Below are 17,063 nucleotides of genomic sequence, written 5' to 3'. Positions count from 1 at the left end.
GAAATCCTGGGGAGTGGGGAGCTGGGGCCCATGGGTATGCTGAGCAGCCTAGGGCTGTGCCAGCAGGGGCAAGCCCGAGCCCAGCAGAAGTGAAATAAGCCAGTCAGAGAACAAGTACCACATGATTTTATTTATATGTGGAATCTAATGAACAAAATAAACTAACAACATAGAAACAGACTCATAGATACAGAAAACAGACTGACAGGTGTCAGAGGGGAGGCAGGTTGTGGGGCTGGGTGAAAAAGATTAAGAAGGAAAAACCCCACAAAAACACCTCATAGACACAGACAGTATTATGGAGATCACTAGAAGGGAAGAGGTGTGTGGGGAGGTAGAAGAGAGTAAAGGGGGGATGAATGGTCACAGCAGGAAACTCTACTTGGAATGGTGAACACACAATACAATATACAGATGATGTATTATAGAATTGTATACCTAAAACCTTTATAATTTTACTAGAGACTCAGTGCACAAAAATTTGTGCATTGGGGGCAGGGTCCCTCAGTCTGGTCTGCCCCCTCTCACAGTACGGGAGCCCTCAGGGGATGTCCTACTGACAGCTTAAGCCTGCTCCCTGGGGAGAGGGAGAGTGGGCCTAAGCCACAGTCTGACCTCCCTCTGTGGGAGGGGATCTGGCGATCAGGGGAAGGCACCGCCCCCATCACCCCACTGCTGCTGCCACTGCTGGCCGCAGCAGCTTCAAGGCCTCAGCCCCGGGCCTTGCAGCCGCTGAGCCACTGCGGCTTTGTCCAGAAGGACGTCTGGAAGACATCTTGTCTAATTAGCATATTACCCTGTTATTAGTGTAGATTAAGTAATAAATTCAGCCCTAACCAGTTTGGCTCAGTGGATACAGCGTTGGCCTGCGGACTCAAGGGTCCCAGGTTCAATTCCAGTCAAGGGCATGTACCTGGTTGCGGGCACATCCCCAGTAGGGGGCGTGCAGGAGGCAGCTGATCGATGTTTCTCATCTCTCAAAGATGTTTCTACTCTCTATTCCTCTCCCTTCCTCTCTGTAAAAATATCAATAAAATATATTTTTAAAAAATAATAAATTCAATAAAAATTTTTAAAAATTAAATATAATAAAAGATTGTGCTCTAGGAGAAGAGTACAACTCACATAAAGTATATTTATGTAAATCTGGCTACTTGTCTAGCATGCTCAGTGGTTCTTGGAAAGGATACCATTGAACTGGAGATTCCTGGCCAGAATATTGAGGTAGAAGGACTGCAGGTTGCACTGGGGTCACTATATGGAGGCGATGTCTTAGGAAAGGCCAGTCGAGTTATTACTGCCATTCTTGCAGCAGCTCATCTGCTACAGTAGTATGGTTTCATACAGCACTGTGGTGAGACGATGAAGGAAATAATTAATGTGAAAGCTGTATGTGGTTTTAACACATCAGCAGGGTCCTATGGATTTGATTCTGTAAAGACAAAGTGCCTTGAATGGCTTTGAAACACTCTGAGGCCTCGTCGGCGTGTTGAACTTTTTAAAGAACTCAGTACAAATGTCATGAGGCAGCTCTTTGGTTCATATAATTTCTTTGTGATGCAAGTGGCGGTGGATGCATACATAGCTCTTAAAAAGTGGCGTTCCTTCAACCTGTGCCTTCTCAGGACGGATCCTTAAACCAGCTTCTGATTGGGACAGATGTCTAGTTTTCTATGAGGAGAAAGGATTTTGAAGGTCTGACCTTCCTTGAAACTGAGCAAGGAGGACCATTTGTATCAGTTCTCAGGCCTTCAAGGTTACAGAATATTATCAGTGATTTGGCTTCTGCAAGAATTACTGAACACGATCCCCCTAGTACCTTCAGAATGACTATCTTCTGTGTGTAAACAGGTGTGTCAAGCAGAAGAGGACAGCGAGGTGGGGCCTTGAGATCTCAATAAAGAAGAACTAGAGGGAAGTGGCATGAGGTGTGGTAGAAAGCTCGACAAAGACGGTGAATACTGCTGGCGGTGGACAGGCTTTAACTTCGCCTTTGACCCACTTGCAACTTATACCACTTGATACATCACTGTCAGACGCAATACAATGAATCAGCCACATGGTGGATCTGTCAGTTTACTACCAGGGGCATAGCATTTGGATTATGATTCGCCTCTTGATAATAGTGGAAAAACTAATATGTAGTAGAACAACTGACTATCAAATAACTGCATTTGAAAAGGACCAGGAACACGCAGCGATGAACCTGGACAGCAGGCTTCTGATCTTCCCTTTTACATCTGCTGTAATTTCCGTACATATCACCAGAAAAAAGAACTGAAAATAATCCTCATCCAGAAAATCTAGAAAGCTGAGGATGGCATCAGTTGGAAACAGCAGCGCTTTGAAAACTTTTTCTGCCAGCCTTAATTTAATGTCTCGGTGACGTTCACATCTAAGGTGACCAACAATGACAAAGGCCTTATGAACTGTATAGATAATACGGAAGACTATTCTTATCCTCATTACATTTATATTCATATATGAAAAACCACTTTAAAGGCAGGATTATATCTGTCAACCCATTTCTGTTATAAAGATGCCAGCTCATGCTTTTAATTTAGCGTCAGGAGAAAATCGCTATAGGTAAATTTCACATTTCTCTGCAACCAAATATAGATTTAATTTCTAGCTTAAACTTTGATCCTATCTAATGGTAATGTAACACAGCTATCCATCTGTAATTTTATTTTTATTTTTCTAAAATAATGCTAAAGGAATAATTTGAAAGGCAATTACAAATGCTCTTTCAATTAATGCATTTAAGGCTGTCTTTTAATTTTTTAACAGTTCTTTATGATCCTCCTAATAGCTTTAAAATACGTAGTTGTTTTTAAACATTAAATACTTTTTTTGTGGCTTTGGAGACAAAAAATTTGATTCTTACATAGTCTTTGGCATACGAGAAACCCACTGTTGTAAAATTTATAGACATGTATACATTCTCAGACACAACGGTGTTACCCCAGAATGGAGACAAAGGTAATGGAGAGGAGGGGGAAGATTTGGAGGGCACACCCAAGAAGATGACTATAAATGAAAAGTTGAGCAGAGGGGAGAAGTCAGGGATGACCTGGAAGTAAGTCTGAGTCACTCGGAGTTTCATTTGACTACTGATGGTAGCAGAGAAGTCATAACAGAAACCCAATTCTGTCACCCAAATGGCTGTTTCAACATTAGCACCGTGGGACTGGAGCTTGCACAGAGATGGGGACTCAGGTGTCATCAGCAGAGATATAACACTGGGATTTTAGGGTAGCTAAGTTCTCCACTTGTGAGAGAAGGAAGTGTGTTGTTCTTGCACCCACACCACTTCCGGCCGCTAGCATGGGAGGACCTTGAGGATGGAAGTCCCAGCTGATTGGAGGGCAGGACCAATTGTGGGAAGTGAATGAAGGCAGTGAGGAATAGACAGAGTGACAGAATCATAATATGTTACAACTTCCTGAGACCCTAGCAGCAGTTCTCAACCTGTGGGTCGTGACCCCTGAAAATACATCCTGCATATCAGATATCTACATTACGATTCATAACAGTAGCAAAATTACGGTTATGAAGTAGCAACGAAAATAATTTTATGGTTGGGGGTCACCACAACATGAGGAACTGTATTAAAGGGTCGCGGCATTAGGAAGGTTGAGAAGCACTGCTAGAGCATCTTGCAGATGGAGGAACTTCAGCCCAGGGAAGCAGAGTCTAGGGCTAGGCCAAGGTCTCCTCAGGACCAGCCTTTACTTTCCATTCACATTCCTGAGTTTCTGCACTTGAATGACTCAGCTTTAAACCTTCCCTCATTCTTACTGGCTGTCAACTTAGCTAACCTCTGTGAAGCTCAGTTTTCTTATCATAAATAGCACCTTTCAGGAGGGTTGTGAGTCTTGTGGTAAAATTGGGTGTACAATGCATCGGACATGGAAGTGTTTGACACACACTCTCCTATGCTACCCCCATGTCAGCACTCTCCTTTGGAAAGTCACAGGGACTATTATGAACTACGTGCTCTTCCTTCACAGTGTACATCCTCCCTCCTGTGAACCAAGATGAATGGAGATGCACTTCGGTTAGGTTGTTTGGGTGTTTATCTCAAATGCTAATGATCGCTCACTTCCGTAGAAAAAAAAACTCTGGCCAGTGGGATTCATGGAATACTAGTCCTATTTGTTCACAAAAGGATCTTTTCATCAGCAGGACCTCCTGAGCAGGCAACTCATACAGAGAACATCAGAGGCACAGCTGTGACAAGTACTAGCCTGTCACATAGAGCCAAACAACCAAGAACCTTAGCTCCCTTCTCTAATCTAGCAGGTGGCTCATGGTCTTCTGATACTCCCTCCCCACCTCTGGCCCTCACAATCCATACATCTTTTTTTTTAAAGTATATTCATTTTATTTATTTTTAATATATTTTTTATTAATTTGAGAGAGGAAGGGAGAGGGAGAGAGAGATAGAAACATCAATGATGATAGAGAGTCATTGGTTGGCTGCCTCCTGCATGCTCCCTACTGGGAATCTAGATCACAACCCGGCCATGTGCCCTTGACCAGAATCAAACCTGGGACCCCTCAGTCTGAAGGCCGACGCTCTATGCATCTGAGCCAAACAGGCCAGGGCACCACCCATACATCTTTAAAATGTGAGGCTTGATCTCACTAATACGTGGAATCTAAAGAACAAAATAGACCGACGAACGAAATAGAACCAGAGACATGGATACATGGAACAGACTGAATAATGTCACACTGAGTAAAACAGGGTGAAGAAATTAGCCAAAGAACATATAAGCATACCCCATGGATAGAGACACCAGTGCAGTGAAGGCCAGGGGAGGGGGGCTGGGTGGAGATGGGCAGAGAGAAGGAAAATGGGGGACATCTGTAATAGTGTGAACAATAAAAAACAACAACCACCGTGAGGTTCAGAAAGGGAAAATCATTGTCCAGTCTTACCCAGCAAATTGGTGGTGACGCCTGCAGAAGAAACCTAACTTTCTAGAACCTATGAAAGTGATTTTTTTTCTCAGTTACAGATACCTCTGTGCAAAGAGATAACCACCCCAGCTGTTCAGTAAGGTCGGCCACCTCCTTGTTGAACTGTCTTAGGACAGTGAGACAAAGATTCCATGTGTTTTTCCCTGTGAAATTAGACATTTCACCAAAGAGTGCATGAGGGTGTGCGACAGAAACTGTGCCTGTGAAATAGATCGAGATACAGGAACCCGGGGATTTAAGACGTGGGCTGAGAGAGAGATGGACGCAGAAAGAACACAATTAGAAACTGGAGGTTAAAGAGAGGGAGAGAGGTAGAAAGAAAGTTGCTGAAACAAAGATGTATGGAATGAGACATAAGCGGCACAGAAAAATGGTGAGGAAATAGAGCCAGACACTTAGAGAACATAAGAGAAAAACATAATATGACTGGAGAAAGAACTAGCACAGATGATGTGGAGGCAGAAGAAACCAAGAAGGAGAGAAGCCAGCAACCAGAGGAATGGGTGGGTTTGCAACCAGTGAGAAGCCAGCAGCCAGCAGCAGGGGGCATCAGAACTCCATGGATAATAAACAAGGATCCTGGGAGGAAGAGAGTATTAGAAAAGAGTGAGGAGAGGGCACTAGAGAGAAATAGGAGACAGAGAAAAGAGATGAGAACGCCTCTTGAAACTTTGAAATTAGAACAGTGAATGGCCCTTCGTTAAGGATCCTCCATGTAGCGATGTGGCTAAACTCCCCCAGGCATCTTCCTGCTTCTTATTGGCACTGAAAGTGTGTAAGTTATTGTTGTAACTGATATCAAAGGCTTTCCCAAAGAAAATGTGTCCCAGGGACTAGGCCTGTGCTTGGATCACCTGATTCATACATAGGCAGAGCTCATCTGGTTACAAATCTAACAGGAACTAACTTATGCCAAATTCCTCCCCCTACTTCACTCCCCCCACCCCGTAAAAAAAAAAAAAAAAAAAAAAGAGAGAATTATTAAGAGAATACTTGCATAGCTCACAGATAAGGAAGGTATTTTTTATAAAAAGTGAGCCTTGGGGAGGAAAACCCAAGGGATCAAAATAATGTTTTTTGGTTTTATCTTCCCGCCCGCATTCTTGCTGAGTAGGTCTTATTTTCCCAGCCTTCGCCGTATAGACCTCTCATCTGAGGCATCTTCCTCAATCTCTTACCACTTCCAATTTCAGTTTTTAAAAATTCCAGAGGAGGTTTCTGATAGGGTGAGTTTGGATCATGTGTCTATCTTTTGGGCCAATCGTAGTCTCAAAGGAGGGGCATATTCTGATTGGCCCAAGCCTCAGTGACATGCCCACTCTTGTGTAGGGCTGGATCTGAGGCAAGATGCATGGGGTAAAAGGATCTGCTATCTGAAGGAGGAATTGGAATTGAACCCTGAAGCCATGCCAATGCAGGTCTACTAAGTACATCTTAAAGAAGTAGGTTGACTGTGTTACTCTGAGCTCCCATCCCCATCTGCCAAATGGCATCAGTTACACCTGCCTTGCCCGCCTCCAGGAGTTGTTATGGTGGTCTGACTGAAATACAGAACAAATCACAACACCTCCTACTAACAGGTGTGCAGATTAGAGTGGCAATATAAAATAGACTATGAGAGTCAGGAGTCTTGGGTGCTAATCTGACTGACATAAATATGATCAACAATCTGAATTTGAGTCAATTCCTTATCTTGATGCAGTTAAGTACCCTTAATGTAAAATATAGGGGTTAACTGAATCAGTGTATTTTCCCAACCTTTTTTGTCTTTAGACACCTTTGAGCATCTGAGGGAAGATAGGTGCCTTTACTGTCCCCCTCCCTCAATGTCAGGATTTCATGAATCCTCTACAAACTCATCCTTTGACCCCCATAATAAGAACTCCTGGATTCTATCATGTTCAAGGCGATATCTGAGTCTATTCAATTAAGTGAAAAGAGGGGCTTCATTCTCAGTGGAAAAGACAATTCTGCAAATCAAGCAGACACACATCTCTTTTTGCTTTAAATTCTATTACCAGGAATATCATGCATGTTTCTCGTTATCTCCTTCCTCTGGACTATTCCTTCTCTTCCTTTTTTGCCTTCACCACCTCATCTTTCCTTTGCTATAGGTAGTCAAGTGTGGGTGTGATTGAAGTTTCCTTTCTATGTGTATTAGCAGCAGAAAGCGTTGCTATCAGGGAAATGGATGGGACATATATCATCTCTTATCTCCATCTCCAAGAACTTAAATGATTTTGTTCCCCAACCAAAATAAATCAAAGGAGAGAAATTTTAATTGTAGTCGCCAGGTGGTGATTTCAATCCCTCCAAGAGTCTCTGTGCTGGCAGCATTGTCAGAGTTGTTAGCCTCGCCAGACAGGAGCTGATGGGATTGGGAGAGTGAAGAGAGAGAACTCAGGGGATTAGAATGGTAGCTCCCTGGTGGAAGGAAATGGCCAAGCTGGGCCTGTTAAACATAAGGCCAGAGAAACATTGCCTGTGTCAGGGCTGTCTCCACTCATGCTCCGTCATGAACAATTTCACATGGGACGCATGCGGCTGCACACACTGGTGTTTCCCACACACAAGTCTGAGATGGAGGCTTTGCAGCAATAGTTTTCCTCTGATCAGTCAGTTTGGAGGAGTGGAAAGAGCCCTAAGGTGAGCCTCAGAGAGACATGGACTTATATCTGCTGTCACTATTAATTGTTGAGGCTTTTCAATTAATAAACACATATTGAGTGCCTATTACATGCCAGACCACATGGAAGGCTAGATAGTGGGGATAGATCAGCAAAATATAGAGATTTATAGACAAATTAAACACACACTTAGCCTATGACCTAGCGATCCTACTCGAACGTATTTACCTAAGAAAACGAAAATATTAAAAAAAAAAAAAAAGACTTGCACATGGATGGCCACAGTAGATTCATTCATAATAGTCTAAAACTGGCTGCAACCTAAATATTCATCATAGATCAATAGATAAACAAATGGTGGTATATTTATTACAATATAAAACTACTTAATAATAAAAAGAAACTACCAGTATTCAACAGAGCATGAATGGACCTCAAATACATGACATTGAGCAAAGGGAGCCAGATACAAAAAGGTGTATACTATATGATTCCATTTATATGAATTCTAGAAAAGGCAAGACTATAGTTCTTGAAATCAGATCAGTTTGTTGGCTGAGATGAGTAGTGGGACACAGAGAACTTTTTTAGGGTGATAAAAATATTCTATATCCTATCTAATAAAAGAGAAACATGGTAATTGGCGTACGACCGCTACCCTTCCCTTTGGCTAATCAGCAAGATATGTAAATTAACTGGCAGCCAAGATGGCGGCCGGCATCCAGGCAGCTTGAAACTAACATTAGGCTTGCTTGATTCAGTGACAGAGGACTCCAACGTTCCCTGCCGGTGCTGCCCGCCTCTGAGCCTGCAGTTTAAACATTGTAACAAATATAGAAGCTAAACAAACTCCAGAAACCTGCTTTCAGCGAGCCCAGGATCTCAGAGCTGGAGTTGATACAGAGTTTCGATTATAGAACGCAAACAAACCAGATACCTTCTTTCAGCAGCGGAGGCCTCAGAACTGGAGCCAGAGCTAAAGCTGGCCCAGAATAAAAAAAGAAAAAAAAGAAAAAAAGGAGCAGTTGGGAGCTTCAGTCAGCCTGAAAACAGCCCTCAGCCCCTCACCCAGACTGGCCAGGCACCCCAGTGGGGACCCCCACCCTGATCCAGGACACCCTTCAGGGCAAACCAGCCGGCCCCCACCTATGCACCAGGCCTCTATCCTATATAGTAAAAGGGTAATATGCCTCCCAGTACCAGGATCAGCGTGACAGGGGGCAGCGCCCAAGCCCCCTGATTGCCCTGCGGCTCTGTGTGTGACAGGGGGCGGGGCCACAACCTCCCTATCTGCCCTGCTCTGTTCGTGACAGGGGAAGGAGCCCCAACCCTCTGATCAGCCCTGCTCTGTGCCTGATAGGGGAGAGCTCCCCAACCCCCTGATTGCCCTGCGGCTCTGTGTGTGACAGGGTGCGGCGCCCCAACCCCCTGATCGGCCCTGCTCTGTGTGTGACAGGGTGTGGTGCCCCAACTCCCCCCCCCCCCCCCCCACAGGCCCTGCTCTGTGTGTGACTGGGTAGAGCCATAACCTCCCCATCGGCCCTGCCCTGAGTGTGAGAGTGGCGGCGCCCCAACCACCTGATCAGCCCTGCTCTGTGGGTGATAGAGGGCGGCGCCCCAACCCCCAGATCTGCCCTGCCCTGAGTGTGACAGGGGGCGGTGCCCCAACTCCCCTATCGGCCCTACTCTGTGAGTGACAGGGGGGAGCTCCCCGACCCCCTGATTGACCCTGCTCTGTGCGTGACAGGATACGGAGCCCCAACCCCCCTGATGGGCCCTGCTCTGTGCGTGATAGGGGGTGGCGCCACAACCTCCCCATCGACCCTGCCTTGAGTGTGACAGGGGGTGGTGCCCCAACCCCCCAATCGGCCCTACCCTGAGCATGACTGAGGGTGGCATCGCAACCTCCTGATCTTCCCTGCTCTGTGCATGACAGGGGGTGGCGCCCCAACTCCCCATTGGCCCTGCTCTGAGTCTGACCAGGGGCTGCACCTAGGGATTGGGCCTGCCCTCTGCCACCTGGGAGCAGGCCTAAGCCAGCAGGTTGTTATCTCCCGAGGGGTCCCAGACTGCGAGAGGGCACAGGCCGGGCTGAGGGACCCCCCCACCCCCCCGAGTGCACAAATTTTTGTGCACCGAGCCTCTAGTATGATTATAATTTATCAAGACTCATCTAACTTTACATTAAAAAATTCTCTTAATTTCATGTGAAGTGTAATTCTATAAAGTTAGATAAAAGAAATTTATTCCAAGTCCACATAGAGCTGTGTGTTAGTGTTGACAAAAGAAAAATAAATTAAGAACTTACATACTAGGTGGTAATAGATATTAAGATGAAAAACAAAGCAGTTTTAGGAGTTACTGAGTGGCAGGAGAGGGAGAGTTGCTTTTTTTAGTGGAGTGATCAGAGAAGGCCTTTCTGATAAGCTGACATTTGAGAAGATCTGAATGATGGAAAAATGCGAGCCATGTGAGGAAAGGAATTCTGGACCAAGAGAGGAGCAAGGTCCTGAAGCAGTGGTATATGTATCCTAATGAATGAAAGGCAAAAGCCAAGGTAGTAGGGTGGAGCAGAGCAGGCAAAGGGGAGAGTAGTGAGGCTTGACTCAAGGTTTTGGAGGTAGAAAATAATCCAACATATCAGGCCTTAAAGACCATTGGTTGGATTTTAGCTTCCTGACTGTGATGAAAAATGGTGAGGATATTTCCACTTGAGGACTGACATAGGTTAACTGAGGTTCCTTGGAGAAGATGATAGATGTGGTGAGAGAGACTGTATGGCAGGCCAGGCAAAAGATGATGGGACTTAATTGGAGGTGATAAAATATAATCAGATTATCAGTGTATTCTGAAGGTAGAACTAACTACATGTTTTAGAAGAACTTGGTATGGGCGGATGAGAGAGAGAGCCATCACAGATGTCTTCCATGTTGACCCAAACAACTGGGAGGATGGAGTAACATTGTGTGACATTTGTTACGACACTTAACTTTTCACATTTTCAGCCTAAATCCTGCTTCACAGAGTTCCACAGGGGGGTCATGGAGAATATAAGGGGAGTGCCTGAGACAGGAGAAATTCCATATCTTAATATGCTTTTGTCCTTCATTAGTGAGTTGGATATATTCTGTTTTGTAGAGGATTTCTAGTTGTATTATTTCATGATTACAATTTCCAAATATCTGAGAGCATCAATACACCCATTTTGCACTTAACGAGGCACTTTACGAGGTGAAGTAATTTACTCAATATCAAATATTGTGGCAAAGTGCTGGACCCCAAAGTACATCTCTTACAGTCACATAAAGTAAACCTCGGTGTCTTGACTCCAAAATTACTGCCCCCTCCGTATTTTAAAGGTCTTCTATAGATGTTTAGTTTAATTGAAACAAACATTTCTCAAATATCACATTTATCAAACATCAATACTAGAGAGAAAAAGAATAAACCATTGTCCTTGAAGTCTGTCTTCTCTTCTTCAGATGAAAGTCATACTGATAGCAACTAAAAACCATTTAATATCTCTTGACCAAATAAGGTAGCATCTTACATTCTTGTCTGGCATAATATCATCTAATAGTCCCATCCTCCTGATAAAGCGGATTTTATTATTCCTGTTTTATAAATGAGAATGAGGCTTTGAAAATGTAAGTAACAAATAAGATTAAACATCTAGTTACCAAAAGAATCATTAGATTTGTTTGACTAGAAAACTTATCTATCACATTTGTCTCTATCTATTCTCTGATCCTTTGTCATCCTATATAATAAAGAGGTAATATGCAAATTGACTCTCCTGCCATAACGCTGTCACAAGATGGCAGCGGGGGCGGGGCCGTGGGGGCAGGGCTGGTGGCCACTCCGTGCATCTTCCACTGTGCTTCCTGCAGTCCCATGGGGGTCCCAGTGGCCGCTCCACATGGCCCAGAGGCGGGGCATCAGGGGGGCACTCCAGGACTTGGGGCCGTCCCGTGATGCACCATCCCCACGGGGTGGGACCCTGGGGGTCCCGGGTCTCACGTGATTTTGCACAATGGGTCACTAGTAGAAGAATGAAGGGGAGATGCATCAGGCATCCCATGGCATCATTAGGTGCAATGACAGTCCAAGAATGTTGGAAAACAGGACATATTGGAGAATGTAGTGGGTTCTGAATATTTGAGTCCCAAGAAGTTCTCAGGTCTGTAGCTGACTGCATCCCAGTTAAGCTTTGGAGAAGTGGGATATCCAGGGAGTTCTGAGCCTCCAACCTGGAGGCTGAGGGAGTTCCTGCCAATGACTAAAAGGGAGAAGTTGCTCAGCTGAGATTTTGAGCTTTTTGGTGCCTTTGTGGGGACACCATTAGGCAAATGAGCTGGTCTGAGGGAGGCAGATAAGGCTAAAGAAGACAATGTGTGTGTCTTTCCAGAAAGGGTCTTTTGAAGCAGCCACAGAATAAAGCTGCTGGCCCAAGATAGAGAAGTCCTTGAAAAAGGACTGAGGGCCTCTTCCTTAATTCTTAGGAGCTGAATTTTATCAGGAAGGCCACTTGTGCTTACAGGAAGCTGTAATCGCTCATGGTGGACACAGATTCTCAGTGAGACTGCAGTGGCTGATCAGGTCTAAATATTCAGGATCCTGCCTAAAGACATGTTTCAAACCATGCAGCCTGCCTATTCCGTTCTCACAGCTTCTTTAGAATTTCCTAAGCACCTGGATCATCTGAGAATCATGCTTGCCAAAGATGGTTCCATTATTCCAGAAGGTTTGAGGTTTAAGTGATCCCTGGGGAGGATAGCATTGGCTACACCTGTTCCATCATACCAGCATTAAGAAGGATGCATCCAGGGCACATGGTTACCTGCCCACCTTGTCACCTCCAGACTGATGGTTGGAAAATTATTGTTTTAAAATTGGTTTTAAAATTATTGACTCCTCAAATGTTTCTTCTCCTTCTGAGCTCTCTTCTTGGTCAGTGGAAGGACAATGGCCTTGGAAACAGAATACCCAAGTTCCAATCCGGGCTCATTTTTTTTTTTTTTAATTTAAACCTTACAGCCGAAACCAGTTTGGCTCAGTTGATAGAGCGTCGGCCTGCGGACTGAAGGGTCCCAGGTTCGATTCCTGTCAGGGGCATGTACCTGGCTTGTGGGCACATCCCTGGTGGGGGATGTGCAGGAGGCGGCTGATCGATGTTTTCTCTCTCATCGATGTTTCTGACTCTCTATCTCTCTCCCTTCCTCTCTGTAAAAAGTCAATAAAAATATATTTTTTAAAAAAATAAACCTTACATAAGTCATGACCTTGAAATGGGATTCATTTTTCTTATTCCTGAAATGGAGATTGTGGCCTTATTTCAATGGGCTTATAGAAGGGTCTATATCAACGCTGACTCCAATTAAATTAATATCCCTACCAAATTGTATTAAACAGATCATAAAAATAAAGAATCTACAAAGAGGTTAAGAAACTTAAAATTATACTAGTTATTAGATACTTTGAGTATCTAATACTAGCTACAGTTTTATTCCAGTTAATGTGTAATTCCAAATAATAAAAGCAAGCATTCACTAAGAACTTTTTAAGTGCCACACTTTGTATTAAGGGTTTACACTACAACCATACTATTTAGGTAGCATCACAATCTGTATTTTAAAGACAGAGCTGTTACATAAACTCACACAAGGACACTTGAATAATAATAGATGGTGGAGCCCAGATTACACTTGGTTCTATCAGACTCTGGAGCCCAAGTTCCCCATCAGCAATTCACATACTCTTTCAAAGCCACAGTAAGTTCTATTGCAGCAAAAAGTTCTTTCTTGGCTCCAACCCAAATTTTGCTTATTGAACTTAGAAATGAACTGGTCTTCTCTGATTTCATTATCCACCGATAAAAATTTCCTGTTGAATATCTCTATAAATAAAATCTATGGCACTGAAAATCTGTGGCTGCCAAGAAACCTGAAAGTTTTACTAAGAAATCCATGAAATGGGAAAGTTCTGGGTAATGAATAAATCACAGAGAATGGACTTACCATTTCTGTCCAAAGGTTAACTCTCACATTTTATTGCAAGCTTGTATTAAAAGAAGAGGATGCCAAAGGATAACCAAGAATATTTCAACTCTTGCACCTGAGGAAGTTTTAGAGGGTTTAGAACTGTTAACTCAGGGAAAAGATCACTTGGTTTATGTGTGTACGTGCATTACTATGTTTTTATGTGAAGCATGTGGGTTGAGTTTAGTGCTGGGAGGGAAGTTAGTCATGATAGCTATCTTCAAATATTAGAGACTGAGAAGTGGGCGATGTGAGGAAGTAGGTCTTTTCTTAATATAAGGAAATATTTATATCAGTTGGAGCACCTATTGCACAATGGAATGGGTGGGGTTCTGAAGTTATGACTAGAAGTATTCAAACAGAAGTTACTAGAGATTGTTTACAGATAGAGCTATCATATAGTTACGCAAACTGGAATCCTTTTTACATGAGAAGAAGGCATATAAATAATTTTGTGAGGATAGTGACTACACTAAGGGACCAAGGGTCTCCCTATGTACACACTTAGTGATTTCTCAGGTTCCATTCAATTGCGGATGTATATTTTAATCAACCACACTGGAAAAGGAGATGTCTTAAGCATCTTACCTAAATTCTTGTTGACTTTGTGCCAATCAAAATCATTATCACTTACGGTAGACTAATGTATGTTTTTTCCCCAGTTTCCAGAGTTCTTTAAGACCTACTCCTTTATCTCTCGTTGACTTCCAGAGCACTCTATCTTACTAAGTGATTGACTTAGGGTGAGTTGTTTCATACATTTAATCTTCAGATTCCTCATTTATAAAATAGAGGCATTAGTCATGATATGCCTCATGGTTATTCAAATACCTTATGATTCTTGCTATGTCTTACGGTTATGAAAAATACAATGGGGCAATCTAGGAATGGTTAGCCAATACTATGAGATTTTAGTGACTTTTTGGTATCAAGCATCAGGAAAGGAAAGTATGTGTGATCATATCTCCTGAACCCCCAATTCTCAAAAAATATTTAAGAACTATTCTAACGTCTGAGTTCTGAATATAGTTTAGACTTTGAAACACTGTTGTTGTTTTTTTTAAATACTGGATTGGCTTATTACAAAAGAGTGGATTCTAAAGTTAAGATTGTCCCAGAAAAATCCAGTTGGTTTAATTACCATGTTGTAATAGGAAGGCTCCACTCAAAGCTGTGTCAACCAAAATCAAACATTCTGTGAAGACCAAGACACTGTTTAAATCTTAGAACGTGCCTCCACAGCTTGTCTACTCACCTAAGACTAAAGTTATTTAATGCAATTTTAAAACCCGTAGGGAACTTGTTTGAATTCCTTAGGGATAGCAAGGAGAGATGGGAGAGAATTATGATTTATCATACTGTTCCTCTATTCCCAACATCCCATATATGATGGCTCACTCAATCTTCTCAGTGAAGCTGTTACAAATGAGCAGACCTAGGCTTGTCACCACTTGCTCAAGGGTTCAGTTAGTTTATATCAGATCACTGATTCAAACTTGTATTTCCTAATACCAAAGCCTTATATTCTCAGTATTCAATGCTACTTCTCAGAAAAGCAAAGAGCTTTAAGATGTTACACTCTTGTAGAAAAAAAAAATCATTCAAATTTGAATAAAAGGTAATTACTGTTAGGATGACGAATCAGCCTGACACCCCTGGGGTCTATGGAAAGAACCAAGGGAATGCCCAGTGATATAGTCTGTGCTACTGATGCGGAGTTAAGAGCAGGAAAGATAGCAATAAAAGGTCCCTTCAATTCCTCGGAGTGGCCTCTCATTAATAATCCAGTGGCTACATGGTATCTGCCACATTTTCCTCTTTCTCTCTGCATCTTAGGGAAACAGAGGAGAAATATAGTTTTGAACAGACAGTTCCCCCAATTCTATTGGTCACATACATATTTCACTTCTTAAGAGCTGCCGACAAACAGCGAGATTCGTTTTAGTGCCAGCCTGCCATAAATTTAGTTGCTTGTTAATGCAGCTTCCTCAGTTCATGTTTTCGCTAACTGGGAGCATCAAAATGTCAATCTGTCCCCAGGGGTATATCAACTCGTGATCTGAACTCAGTAATAAGATTACAGTATGGACCGCTCAAGAACACACACTGCCTTGAGAATCAAGGCGTGCTGAAATCTTAATATCATAGAATCCTACAATAATAATAGACCAAGATTTATGGAACTACAGACTGATAGAATCTGAGAAATAGATGGAAACTCAAGGTTTATCCTGTCTTGTTTTGCTTCACCCCCCTAATAGTTTTAACTTCCTTTTATATGGATGGATGAACCCCAAATCAGTATCATCTTAACATAACAGTGAACATCGTCATCTGCTTGAAAGGCAGAAAGAAGAGAAGAGATCGGGTCAAGTGGCAAGATTCAATCTGGGCACTGACAGGCTCCTGGCACAAAACAAAGACATAAATACTGACATGATTCCACCATTATCACAGTAGCATGATATATTTTATTTGTTTATTTAAGTGTGTGTTTGCTTCTCTCACTCATGTTGGCAGAAGGCTCTTGCTTTTTATTTGGAGAACCATCTCTCCTCAGCTCTCTGAGGATATTATGTAGGGGGCTGATCCAGTTCCCTAGCTCCAGTCAGGCAATTGGCTTATCTCACCTCCCTAGCCATAGTTCATGAATCATCATGGCATCCCCATCAGTCAAATGAAAGGGAACACTGGACTTTGATAAAACCTGTAGGAAAAAGGTACTTCTTCCCCCAGAAGATGCTGATCTAGTGAAATATTAGCCTGATACTGGAGTGACCTCGTCATCTTGTGATTATAGCTGGATTAACAATGAAGCTACCAGAGAGAAAAGTGGAAGCAAGATACTAAGAGGTAAAAGGCTGATGAGGAGGAGATGGGGTACCTCATACTCCTCAGCCCTCTGTAGGGAGGCAGAGCAGTCCACCCTGGTCCATCCTCCGGGAGTAGAAGTGACATACCCTCCAAGGAAGTGATGAGTTGCATATTCAAAAAAGCAGATGATTAAAAGTTAACATACAAACACCATGTAACCCAGCCATTCAAATCCTAGGTATCACCCCATAAAAATGAAAGCATATGTATGTTCATACAAAGACTTTTAAAAATATATATTTTTTATTGATTTCAGAGAGGAAGGAAGAGGGAGAAAGAGATAGAAACATCAATGATGAGAGGGAATCATTAATTGGCTGCCCCCTCCATGCCCCCCACTGGGGATCAAGCCCAGGGCATAGTCCCTTGACTGGAATAGAATCTGGGACCCTTCAGTCCGCAGGCCAACACCCTATCCACCAAGCCAAACCTAGGGCCATACGAAGACTTTTATGCACATCTTCATAGTATCTTTATTCATAACAGTCAAAAACTGGAAGCAATCCAAATGCTTGTTAATAATGGATGAATGGAT

At 43.0% G+C, this 17,063-nt stretch overlaps 1 pseudogene; it reads left to right on the top strand.

The window, feature by feature from the left end:
- Window positions 1-1,091: 1,091 nt before the first annotated feature.
- LOC132211736 (germ cell-less protein-like 1) lies at window positions 1,092-2,315 on the top strand (annotated as a pseudogene).
- Window positions 2,316-17,063: the final 14,748 nt, after the last annotated feature.

Source organism: Myotis daubentonii, chromosome 11 (genome assembly GCF_963259705.1).
Source record: "Myotis daubentonii chromosome 11, mMyoDau2.1, whole genome shotgun sequence".
Classification (NCBI taxonomy): Eukaryota; Metazoa; Chordata; class Mammalia; order Chiroptera; family Vespertilionidae; genus Myotis; species Myotis daubentonii.
The sequence above is the reverse complement of the archived record's forward strand: the minus strand, read 5'-3'. Positions and strand labels throughout refer to the sequence as shown.